The sequence below is a fragment of the Oryzias melastigma genome, linkage group LG13, assembly GCF_002922805.2.
Source record: "Oryzias melastigma strain HK-1 linkage group LG13, ASM292280v2, whole genome shotgun sequence".
Classification (NCBI taxonomy): Eukaryota; Metazoa; Chordata; class Actinopteri; order Beloniformes; family Adrianichthyidae; genus Oryzias; species Oryzias melastigma.
In genome coordinates, this window is record NC_050524.1 from 13,526,493 (window position 1) to 13,538,890 (window position 12,398).

Below are 12,398 nucleotides of genomic sequence, written 5' to 3' on the forward strand. Positions count from 1 at the left end.
CATCCAGTTTAATTTAAGTCGGGGGTGGTGTATGTTAATAGTAAAAAAAAAAGATGGGGGGGTCTGCTTGTCCGCTGTTGCTATAGAAACACCGAGCGTGAAACACAAAGCCAACTAAAGGCTGGAGTCTATATTGGTCCTCATGGGATCCTTATATGTGAAGCGTAAGGGGATCTTCTCGTACTTGAAAAGCCGGTCCATTTAGGGTTTAATTTCAACAACATGTTTTAACTCATGGGAATGGTGGCACCTTATTATTTAAAATTTAACTACATGAATAAGTTAAAACATTTGAAGAATCCTAAAGTTGATGCATATTTTCTTGCATACGTCTGTGGTTATGGTCTTCATGTGGCTCCTCAATCTCTACAGAACAATGCACTCGCGGTATAGTTGCTGTCCACGCTTCATCTGCAGGAGAAGAGGAGGAGGTCTGCAAAATAGGCCAAACTGCGATGAGCCCCATGGGGTGCAGGGTGAAGGGGGTCTCAGCGGTGAAAGGTACTGCTGTCAATCCAATGGGCACAAGGAGATTAGTACTGAGTGGAGGAGGGTCACAAGGGGAGGGAGAAGGGGATTTTGGGTCTGAAACACAAAGGCACAAGAGGTGGAGTTAGAGAACGGGAAAGGGAATGAAGGAAAAAGGGAGAGGAGGAGAAATGTGTGTGTGTTTTTTTGGGGAAGGGTGGGAGTGGGTTGATGAATCAGCTCTTCGCTTTTGTTGTGCAAATGTTACTAGAGACTGTTACTGCCAGGGAGGCCTGTGATTGGTGGGCTGTTTAAAATTGTAAGGTGCACTGGAGGCTGATGGCTGTTGCTGCTAGACTTTGAACTGTCACAGGAGGAGGAAGAGTGCGAGGGAAACCACGGCTGAGGGAGGCAAACACCGGGAATGCTTTAAAAGCTTGCTGGAGCTTGAAGATTGGGTTTTGAGCTGCTCAGTGAGGAAACAGACTTCTAGATCTCAACCTAAAAGGCTGACGTTAGTTGATGTCTCAGGCAAGGATGTAGGGCAATTTGTTTATTCACTTTTAAAACTCAGTTAGATGATGAATCAAAATAGCAGTAAAGGATTTTTTCTTTCTTAAAATTAAACTGGAAAACTGCAAGGAAGTCCTTTTAAGAAAGCAGTTCCCTTCCACAATCCATGTCAGGCTTTGTCACACTCACTATCCCACACCAGCAGCAGTCATTTCAAAAGGCACCATGCTTGATGTAGTGGTGGGAACTCACCCACACAGAGGAGTTGTTGGGACCTTTTCTGAACCAAACCGCTGGAACTATTGCTCCTTTCATTCCACACCTGGAGCCATGGGTGTCTGGTGCGTGACAAACCGCTTTTGCTCCTGCTGCTGGTGAAAGGGAGCCAGTTTCCCAAGGACCACAGAAGTCCAAAAACTGCACCTTTCTTGTAAGTAAACTTTTGTCAAATAAAAATATATACATTTCCACTCGTATTAACTTAAAAAAAGTAAATTTATTTGTTTGATTCTGACCTGATCTCTTCTCTGGGGGCCACTCTGTCCTTATAAAGCTGTCACTTTAAATTTACAGTTGTTAGGCAACTGTATGCCGTATCCAAGCAATTGGGTACCTAACAAACTTGCCCTTGCAGGACATAAAGATCCTCAAACAATCAACAGCAAATATGTTTGTCTGGTTGCTGCAGGTAGAATCCAGACAATGAGGATGGATACATATTTATCATGGAAGGGATTAACCAGCCTGTTTTCACATGCTGATTGTTGTCATTTTTGTCATTTGGAGGCCTCTTTCTTCACAATCTGGAGCTTAGTAGTGTGACGTTCTAGATATTTTCCGAGGCCTCCACACTCAGACACTTTTGGAGTTTTTTTCTGCAGCTTTGCAGCAAGACCGGACAAACAAAGGCTTTCATTTGTAGCCATCCCAACGAGAAAGAGGAGGGCACTCCCCCATCTGAGGCACAGTCCTTGGGGATTTTTTAGATTTGATTTGAGAGGGTCGAGTGCGGCTGACCGGGTGTGAAAGACAAAGAGACAGACAGCTGGTGTGGCATCAAAACATCACTGATGCTGCAGCACCAAACTGTAAAAGTAATTTATATTTTCAACCTAAACTTTTTCATTTTGATTGTCACCAATGGGTCAGTCTCCCAAATAAAAAGACTATGTAGCCGTTTTATCGTAAACTCTCATGCACCATGAAGAATGTGTGTATGTGCACAGGCGCATTAGTGTGTTTGTGTAGGAATGCATAATCTGCAAAGTCTGGGCTCACTATGAGAAGTATTGTGCACAGTGTATCGGCTTGCTTGTGGATACCTGACTCTCTGGAGGTGCTGAGATCCCTCATGAATAATAGAACTTTCTCAGTGGAGAGAGAAGCAAGGGGCAAAAAAGAACAGATTCAGAAACACTGAGTTTAAAATGCACACGGGGTGAAACAGGCACATGCTGTTTTCATCCCAGAACATCTCAGAAGCTCACATGTTAACAGTTTTTGCTACGGGCAACTTCAGTTTTTCTGTAGAGATTGAACAGTTCCTCATTACTGGTGAGGACAAACTTCAGAAAATGCAAGTTGTTTGGGTCCAAAGACATCATGCAAAATGTGTTGAGAACTGAAATAGCCATAAGCCATAAGGCAAGGTGTCATATGTGCACATAGTTTGTCGGAAAGTGAAAAGAAATGGTGGGTTTAAAGGATGTAGTAGAAACCATTTCACTTTTAATGATTATCTTTATTAAGCTTGCTATATTTTGGTTATAACAACATAGAATTTCTCATTTCTTTTGTTTTTACCACGTGGACTGTGATTTAATTGGTTGTCCAACCAATTTGTTAACAGAAAGTTGCTGGTTTGAGAGCAGGTTGGGCCTGGAATGGCATGGGTCATAAAACTTTTGCACATTACAACTCTGTGGTGACCCCTACTATGGGAAAGTCGCTGGAAGACAAACAAACAACGACTTTGTTTTTGCCTTTATTACTGTCTCCTGGAACTTCTCAAATAGTAAATGATGGCATTGCCCCGCGCGAAGCAGCTACGGCCTCCAGATAACCTCAAGCTGTGAGCTTGTCTCATTAACTGGTCAAAAGGATCACAGCAACAGACTTATCTGGACAATAGAAACTCAGCATCTTCATTACCTTTTTTATCCTAACCTAAAATCCTAGCAACTTGGACAAGACAATAGTTAATATGAGAATGACTAAAATATGATAATTTTTAAGACTTTTCTAAAATAAACATTTTCTCTCAGTATGCTCCAGAGTTAAATCTATAGCCACTGTTTAGGTCACTACTGCCCTTACAGGTGGATATGGGTGGCAAAAAGTGAGCAAACTTGTGCAGGACACGGGGGTGGGCAGACAAAAAATCAAGGCTATAGACTGATCTGTGAGACCATAGAGAGAACATGTCATGCACATTTTTTTTTCTACGAGCTTGCTACTTTTGACAGGTTTTGGCAAACATGGAAACAACACAACAGGGTTAACAAGGGCGAAGTAGGTGAGACGCATGCTTGTTGTTAGGAGTTACCGCTCTGTCTCCCTCTCTGGTCACGGACGGGAGCCATCCCTAGAGTACTGACAGCACTACATCTCCCAGCAACCCCTGCGCACAGTTCCAATCTGACAATCTTAAGCAGCACACGGAGCCACAGTGTGTGAAGTATTGTATGTGCCACCCTGCCGACATTACTGAGTGGTTCTATCTAGACCTGATCTTCTGTGTACCTGACCCTGTTTTATCTGTGATTGCTTGCTCCCTGCCCTGACCCTTGCCTGGACTCTGACAACTCTAGTCTCTTCTTGGATGATCCCATGCTTCAGATTGACCTCTGCCTTTAGCTTTGTGGACTTTTTCCTGTCTGAACTAATAAACCTGCTGCATGTGGAACCAGCTGTCTATCTGTTTGTGACACTCGTCATACTGAGTTTTCATTTTTATATCCCCTCCAAGTCCTACACACTTATCAAACAGTCTGATTTGTTAGAATTTAGGAAATTAGAAGCTTTTATGTCTCATTTGTTGTTACTCATCTTGGTGCATACATGTGACTAACCCCAGGCTCCCAAGCATTATGGCTTTGATGCGACCACTGGACTCTTTAGGTAACTTTAAAAGTGCGAGAGGAACCACCACTGCATACGATCACTTCCAACCACTGTGATCCGGCCTCTCCGGTGCTCCAAATCCGTTTTTTGGGTTCAAACTTTTGCCGTACGCTGGAGCTGAGTCGCAGCCGTTTTTGTGAAGTTGTGGCTAGTAACGACCTAAAGTGTGTGGCTGCAGCCATCTGATAGCCAATGGGAGGCATCTGCCATAGCTATCTTAGCTGTAACGCTTGCCGTGGGATCCCGGGGCAAGGCTTAAGGTGGCATTAGCTCAGAATGACACAGCTGTAACTGTGAGTTTAACTTAACCAACAAATCTCTTTGAAAACACCTGAAGTGTTACAGCTATTTCAGCTATTATAAGTATGGACATGTGACATCTTTCTTTTTTCTTAACTCCAAGAACAGCTTTTTTAACACCAACCATTGTGTTCCAAGAAGCATCCATCCGACCATCGGTATTCCCAACTGTTTACTTAGATAACTGCTTAACAAGCTATTACAAGCTACTCATTGACTCAGTAGAGCATAAATGGCTGACAGCCTGTTTGCTATTATCCATCAGGGTTCCAACTTACTCCTAGTCATACGTTTGTTTGATGTAAGACCACAAAGAGTTAAGTGGACCATTTAATCCATGTCTGCTTGAAGGTTTAAGGGACCTTATGGAGTCTGATGTCACTGAATGGAAGCACACAAAAACACAGACACACATTGTCTAAAGTTGCAGCATGACTTGTATTCATTAAGGCTTTATGACAGCAGGCCATTTAATGTAAAACAGAACAAGCATGTGATTATTCGTGTCAAGAAGGCATGCTCTTTGGGCTATGTAAGTATGGAGCAGCAGATGCTGTTTTCTTTACAACTCTGTTATGAACAGTGGACATTTATACCATCTCTTTTTGTGTAAAACCTGTACATATACAGGCAGTGTAAAGTGAAATACCAAAAGTTTTTGACAATGGTAGAAAATTTGTTCTATTTTTTTGGCTTTCTTCATATATTCTGCTATATTTTCTTTTTTTGTGATTTTTTTTTTTTGTTACATTTAAGGTAGTTTTTCACAAATGGAATAAAAAGAGAAGAAGCCAGTAAGACCATTGTATGAATAATTGATTCATGTACATGTTAACACAAGTACTTAAAAAAAGAAGAAAATTAATTAAAAAAAATAAAGAAAGTGAAATATGGAAGAACACTGTTGCTTAGAACCAAGGTGTGAGTCCTTATTATCTATCATTATAACAGCTCTATCAGATCTCTATTTACAGTCTGTTTTGTATTTATATAGTACATATATTCAGGAATTTCCCATCAGTCCAACACACAGTCTGATCTTGATTGTCTAATGTATTGTAGCTATCCTTTCCAGACACAATTAAATGTATCAACTTCTAACTGCAGTGAAGATGTTGTGTCTCCATAAACTGAGCATCACCTCAACCCCTTCTTCTGCTTAAGGCACTAAAACCTCTTCGCCATCTTCTGGTCTTTATATCGGCCAACAACATATTGTTCAGGATTTTATAGTCATCAACTCTTTTCAAATTCCCTATTTCAGTCTTTCCCGGGTACATCACCTCAAAAGTGAGTGGGAGTGTTGATGATGTCCTCCATGCTTTTTTAAAATTTCAGTCCAGTATTGATTTATCAGTAGATATCCTCAGAATATGTGGAAGTGGTCTGCTTTAACAACCCCACAAAGTTTTCAACAGTTTGTAATTCCATGTTTTATTTGTACAAAATATCATAAGAATATAATAATAATAATATTCTTCCTTACGTACTCCCTCTGTAACATGTTTATTTAGAACATTCAGAACAATCTCCACGTCAGCCATGTTCTCCAAGACTTGCGTCGTTTTGTTGCGATCTGTGGTTAGCTGCATGGTTCGCTCCGATCTTAGCTTAGCTTGCTATCTTCGCTTTCTTTCACGTTTATCCCAAGTCCATTTCTTTGATTTTTCTTTTCTCATATTCAATGCCCCTTCAAGAGTTTATCTTCTGATACTGAAGGTTTAGCCTTCTTGGGCTTTATTAAAACTTAAAGTCAGGGGAGCTGTATTTTTATGCCGCCGCCATGTTCAAGGTCCCACCGGAATCCCCTTGCTTTTTAAAATATAGTATCAGCGACTATTCTTTTCAGCTTTTTACTTCTCAACCTCCACTTAAGACACCCAAATATCAGGACAAAATTATTTTCCCACAAAGATTTTTTCATTACTCCCTATTATCAGCCTTCTAAATTTGAAAATAGAAATGCAATGCTTTATTGTCACCAAATAATAGCATGACGGAATTAAAGGTGGCCACCATTCTAAGTTAGTTCTGGAGTCATAAAAATAAAGGACAATAGTAAAAAAAACATTATACATCAAACACTTTGTAATTAGGTTCCATAACAGGCTTTAATAACACATTAACAAACATTAATGATGTGTAGGGTGTTGCTAACACATTTATAAGCACAATAAGCCGAATAAGGTTTATTAACATTCTTAATAAGATTCAGTAACATCTGGAGTGAGACTATTGTCTACAAGCTTAACAAATGTATTAAGTATCTTTGTCAACATTACATTGAGTGTTTTGTAGTACCTCATCTCAAGTGTTACCATTTTTTTTAAAGAAGTTAAACTAGTAAAAATATGTACATATACATAAATGTCATTGTGTATGGTATGCTTTTTTAAGAGCTTGATGGTCAATGAGTTGCAACTGATTTTGAGTCTGTTGGTTCTGATTTTGTAGGATCTATATCTAAATATATCTACATTACTTTATATCTATAAATTTGCTTTTAAGCCTTTTAAAAGGGATACCACAGGTGGAAATTTGACTAAAATCTGGCACATTTATGTTTGCTCATTAATGTTCATTTATATGCAATGTCCCTTTTCTTGATACATGTTCAAAATATCTGCATGATTGTGGTAAGAATTAGTCCCCCCATTCCAAAATTGACCAATAATATGATTATCTCAACATGAATGCAAAAACTCTACCAAAAGGAGAACATTCAGTATGAACAGCAAGAGTCAGACCATTTACCAAATGAAAAATAGAGTATTTCTACTATTGTGTTTTGTGGCCAAACTAATCTGCACTAATCTGTTGTTAAGCTACACATTCTACATGAACAGAACACCAGATATCTGGCTGAAATTGTACTGGTGCATCCATGCATGTTTCTCTTTGGTACAACATGTCTTTTGGTTCTATTTATCCTTTCTTCTGAGAATATATAGTAGGGGATTAAAGAGCAATTCATCTGCACATGTCAGGCATAAAAATAGACTACTGAAAGAACTAATGACCAAGCACTAATGCTCTGTTGTAGGAGTTTCATGGCTCATTCGATTTCAATACAATCTACAAAACTTTTCACTTGTGGGCATCCTCGACCTACTTCTTGTCAGTGCCTAAAATAGAGCTGCTGACGGTCTGGCAGTAAAATATTTATTTTTAAGCTGCTCTCACTGTAAGAAGCTCTTCCATGGGAAAGAAGACCCCATGTTACTTTGAGGTTTTGGCAGATTAGATACCTACTAAAGTTACACTCTCACATGAAGACTGAGGGTCGTGGGATCTTATAACTCGTGAAATGTTTACCTTCTCTGGTTGTTGTAATACTGTCACTGAGGTATACTGTTTTACATTCAATGATGTAGGAAAATGTGTTTCTTTTTTCCGTGAAGCATATTTCGTTGCTAGAAATGAATTATTTAAGGTTCAGTTTTTAACACTTACAGCTATCATCACTGGAACATTGAAAACCTTTAAGACACATCTGGTTTCTTGTCAGCTAAGAAAGGCCACTGTCATGTTTTTATAAATCATTAAAGTGACTACCCGTAGTTACAGGAACACCGTTCAAGTCACAAACTCTTAGATACTCTCCTGACTTCTTAATACAAAACCCTTGGCTGATCTCTATGCCCCCACGTTCACACTTCAATAGACTTGGTTTGAATGGATGCTGATGAAATCTAAACCTTCCATTGGTTTTAGTTTGCATCAGTAAGAAGCAATCCAAAGATGCAAGTGGAGTAAGTTGCCTGTAGAAATCGCACAGTTCCAGCAGCTGCTCTTGGGGGCGCTATTGTTACTATTTGCTACCCCAAACAAGCTCTGAGCAGGAAAGGAGACAAGTGAAAAGACACAGAATTCTATCATTTCATTCAGTTTGCTTTCTCTTTGTTTAATCCTCTGGATAGTCTGTAGAAATGCATTTACACAGTAGTTAACTCCAGCACAGTTTTAAATGTAAATTAATGTCTTTACTTTGTAGTTGGTCTGGGTTCTATCTGCAAATTTAAGGAAGCTTTCTCATAGTCCAGACAAATGAATTCTGAGAAGGTTCAAATCTTTGAGGGCATTTATACACCGAGAAAAGAAAGTAGAAAAAACAAAAACAGAAGTAAAATACTTTTATGGTTTAGTTTTTTTTCACATTTTGTGGATAAATCGTCCTAGTAAAGTTATGCAGTTACTAAGTTTGTTTTTGTTGGGAAAGGAAGAAGATTTCAAGTCCCGGCTGGGTCTTTTCTGTGTGGAGTTTGCATGTTCTCCCCATGCATGTGTGGGTTTTCTCCATGCACTCCGGCTTCCTCCCACAGTCCAAAACACATGCTACTTTGGCCACAGCGAAGTGTATTCACTGCTTCGCACAGGTGGTTTTCCAGAGTTTTATACCGATAATGATTCAAAATTGTGCATTAGTTGTGAATGTGATTGTGTGGTTGTCTACTCTGCTACAACAACCTGTTTAGGGTGTGCTCTGGTTTTGCTACAAAAAAAAAGTTGGGATAGGCTCCAGCAACCTCAAAAAGGATAATGTGAGATCAAAAGATAGATGGAAATTATTTAAACAAATAAGAGCATCAATCAATCATAAAATGATTTCTGTTTTATTGATAATCACTTGCATCTGTTAAACCTTATTTACTAATAAGATCTTATATGTATTTTTCATTATTTGCATTGTGGGATTTTTTTTTTTTTTTTTTTTTTCTTCTGTCTTTCGGCCCATTGAACAGTCTGTCGGCATTCACACTGTCCCTATACGACAGTAGAATTACCCGCATGTAAACAGTGACCTGGTTTTAAGGTGGACCAGATCACCTGGTCTTTGTCAGAGTTCAGATGAACCTTCACCACAAAATGGGTAAATGACTCAAATACCAAATAGTCTAGTCTTAAAATGCACTGAAGTAGGAAAAGCTGCCAAATGAAACCAGATGAGATTCAGGCCAACTTCATTTTATAAAGAATCATCTGCCAATGTTTAAGTGCAGGTCATTTTTGTTCACACTACTTCTGGTCTCCCTTTTTTCATGCTGTTTTTCACGTTTTAAGCATCAGTAAATTCTAACCTTAAATTATCACAAATAACTCATAACTCATAAGTCTGTCAAATCTGACAAATCTGACATAAATGACCCAAAGGAAAAGCATGACCTGTGGAGTTCTTGGGGGAAATCTGGTTTTAGCAGAATTAAGTCCACATCAACAAACATTTTCTCTTCTAAATTGAAGCATGTCTGAAAACTGAAAAAAAACTACATGAAAGTGGATGCATCAGAATGAAGCAGAGCAGGAAGCTTGTGGCCCACCAACTGTAGCACCTAGATGACTGCTGGAAATGTTTGCAAATGAAGTTTTTTTTATTTTTTATTTTTTTGGTCTGCTCCTGATTCACAACGATTCGAATAAACACGCACTAAAAAATAACATTTTAAGCTCAATTGTCTTCATTTATGTGCTCCATCATCAAAAAATACCACAAGAACATGTTAAAAACAGCAAAAACACGATTTTCTTTGGAGCCGGTCTTTAAATCTTATTTGGATCAGGGGGTTGCTGGAGCCTATCTGTTGGGCTAATGGTACACCATTCACACTTTAGACAATTTAGAATTTTTAGAAAGGGATTTGAACCAGTGCCTATGAAGGGAAATCGCTAACCACTACACCACCATGCAGTCCACTCTTTTTATATTTGTGCTCAAAATTGCTTGCAAACAAGCAAAGACATAAGCTAATACGTCACTGAGTGTGCTACATCAGTTTTTAGACTGTTTGGTCATTTTTGGCAGTTTGTTGATGACATCATGTATGGGCCAAGATGTTAACAACTGTGTACCTAAAAATATTGGCAAAGCTAAGTTGAATCTGGACAATTAAACACATTTATCAACCTAAACTTTATAAACGTATTAGGAACGCACTATTAAAATGTCATCTTTTGAAAAAAATGACTATGCACCCCTCAAAGAACAACAGTAAACGAAAAATAAAAGTTTTCATTTGTTTTTAGAATTGGATAAATCCTTCAGAGGACCCTATATTAAGTCTTTTTTTATTTTGATACATGTCTCTGATTTGTTGATTTAAATCTTTTTTGACCCTATTGTTATATTGTATGAATGTTAACTTTACTGTTGCATCACCAGATGATTAAAACTCCTCAAACAATGGCCCCAGTCATTTGCCTTTTTCACTCAACTCCTGCCTATAATTTTGAGACTGTTTTGAAAACATTCAGCAATTTAGAGACATTATTCTATAACTAAGCTGTGAGACTCAAAAGGAGCTCAAGTGTGAGCTCAGAGCAGCTGAAAGGCATTACACAGATAAGTCAAATCAGACTTTATTAGCTTCAAGGAAAATCCCCGGATGAATTTAGCTCTTTCAGGATTAAAACAGCCACCACACATTCCATCATTCTTTTTGTTTTAATTTTTTATTAAGTCACTTTTTAGATTTTGGAAGCACATGTCAATTATGACAGTTTAGATTGTGTTGTGACTCTTTAGCTCTTAAATGTGTTTTTCAACTCCAAGAACCCTAAAGCTACGTTCACACCGCCATCAGTAACGCACGGTCAAGTGACCACTTTCACTGAAAGTAAACGTGTGTACATGTGTATTTCGGGTTTCAAAAGTCTTGCATTCACACAGTTTCTGTGCAAGTTTCTATGACCGCTTTCCACCTTTACATATTAAAAAACACATGGTCACTAAACAAGCACTGCAAGTGAAACCAGGTTGAACTTTGACCAATCTGGGACTCGGTTGCAACAAATGGATGGCGTCCCTTTTAATTCAGAGAAATGCCAGCTGTTTGAAAATTGATTATGGAGGACAAATTAATAATTTTCTGTTTGCACCCAAATGCAATGATATGACACAAAGTCTTTCATATATCAGAACGGAGCTGTGAAAGTAAAAGTCTGGTGCAAGATTCAAGAGATTTGCACCATTTTGGCATTTTGCACCAAACCACTGCCAGCGGTTGACATACATGTAACTAGTAAACAGTAGAAAAAGTCAAAACCAGAAGACTCCCCTTCCTGCTTGTCCGGTGTGAATGCCATATGCTGAAACTGCATCTAAGAATGTAATTTAGGGCGTCCTTGACAGCAACAAACACCAACAACAAAGTAAAAAAAGTTAATCACCTGTGCAGACTGCACACACTGAATAAACTACTCTGCCTTTAGGATGCATTTGGAGCATGGTGGAGCACTCTGGCGTCCTTTCATTGTCCAAAAATATGCTTCATATGTTGATTAGTGACTCCAAATTGCCCCTGGGTTTGATTGTGTGACCCTTTGACAGGCTGCCAACATGTCCAATGTGTACCCCGCCTTTACCCAACAGTAGACAGGACAGGCTCTCGTCGCTCCATGACCCCGACAGGAATACAGCGGGTTAGGACAATGGATGGATGGAGGTTTCTTTGGCACTAAGAGGCAGCATGTGGCTTCCTGTTTGAGGCTGGTTTCAGTGACGGTAACTGGACCCAGGCCAGTTAAGGCTCAGGTTCACCAGGAAGCAACTAAGTGGCCTGTTAGGAAAATTAAAACTATTTCTATATAACAGCTATGTTAATTTTATATTGACCTTCTGGCTAAAACCCCTTTTTGTGCTTTTGTTTGTTATTTTTTTTCTTCAATAGTCAGATTTTTATAGTAGCTTGTTAAATTTCACAGTTGAGATTGAAATCGTCCTTCAATTGGTTCTTGGATGATCATTTATCATTTAAACCTCAGCTCCAAGACGCCGTAGGCTCCATTAACTGTCAGAATTGTTTGTTCCGCCTATTTACCGTTGAGGAAATGGTAAATGATGCATACATGGATAGCATTTTTCCACCTTCATTAAAGCCCAAAGAGCTTTACATGACTGAATCACATCAACCTGTGACAGCCTGTCACAAGCTCCATTCATCCATGGAAAACGTACACTCAGACACAGCTTACCAGACCACCACAATCAATGTGGGGCT

General features: G+C 39.0%; 1 protein-coding gene across 4 annotated transcripts in view; it reads left to right on the plus strand.

Annotated features, from left to right (window-relative positions):
- The first annotated feature begins 855 nt into the window (after window positions 1–855).
- plch1 (phospholipase C, eta 1) overlaps window positions 856–12,398 on the plus strand; it is a 76,318-nt gene continuing 64,775 nt past the window's right edge. For 2 of the 4 annotated variants that reach the window (XM_036215011.1, XM_036215012.1), the window contains exon 1: window positions 856–1,411. The gene's annotated coding sequence lies outside the window, so the exon portion shown is untranslated. The remainder of the gene's footprint in view (window positions 1,412–12,398) is intronic. The other 2 variants (XM_036215010.1, XM_024277126.2) reach the window with 2 other exon arrangements.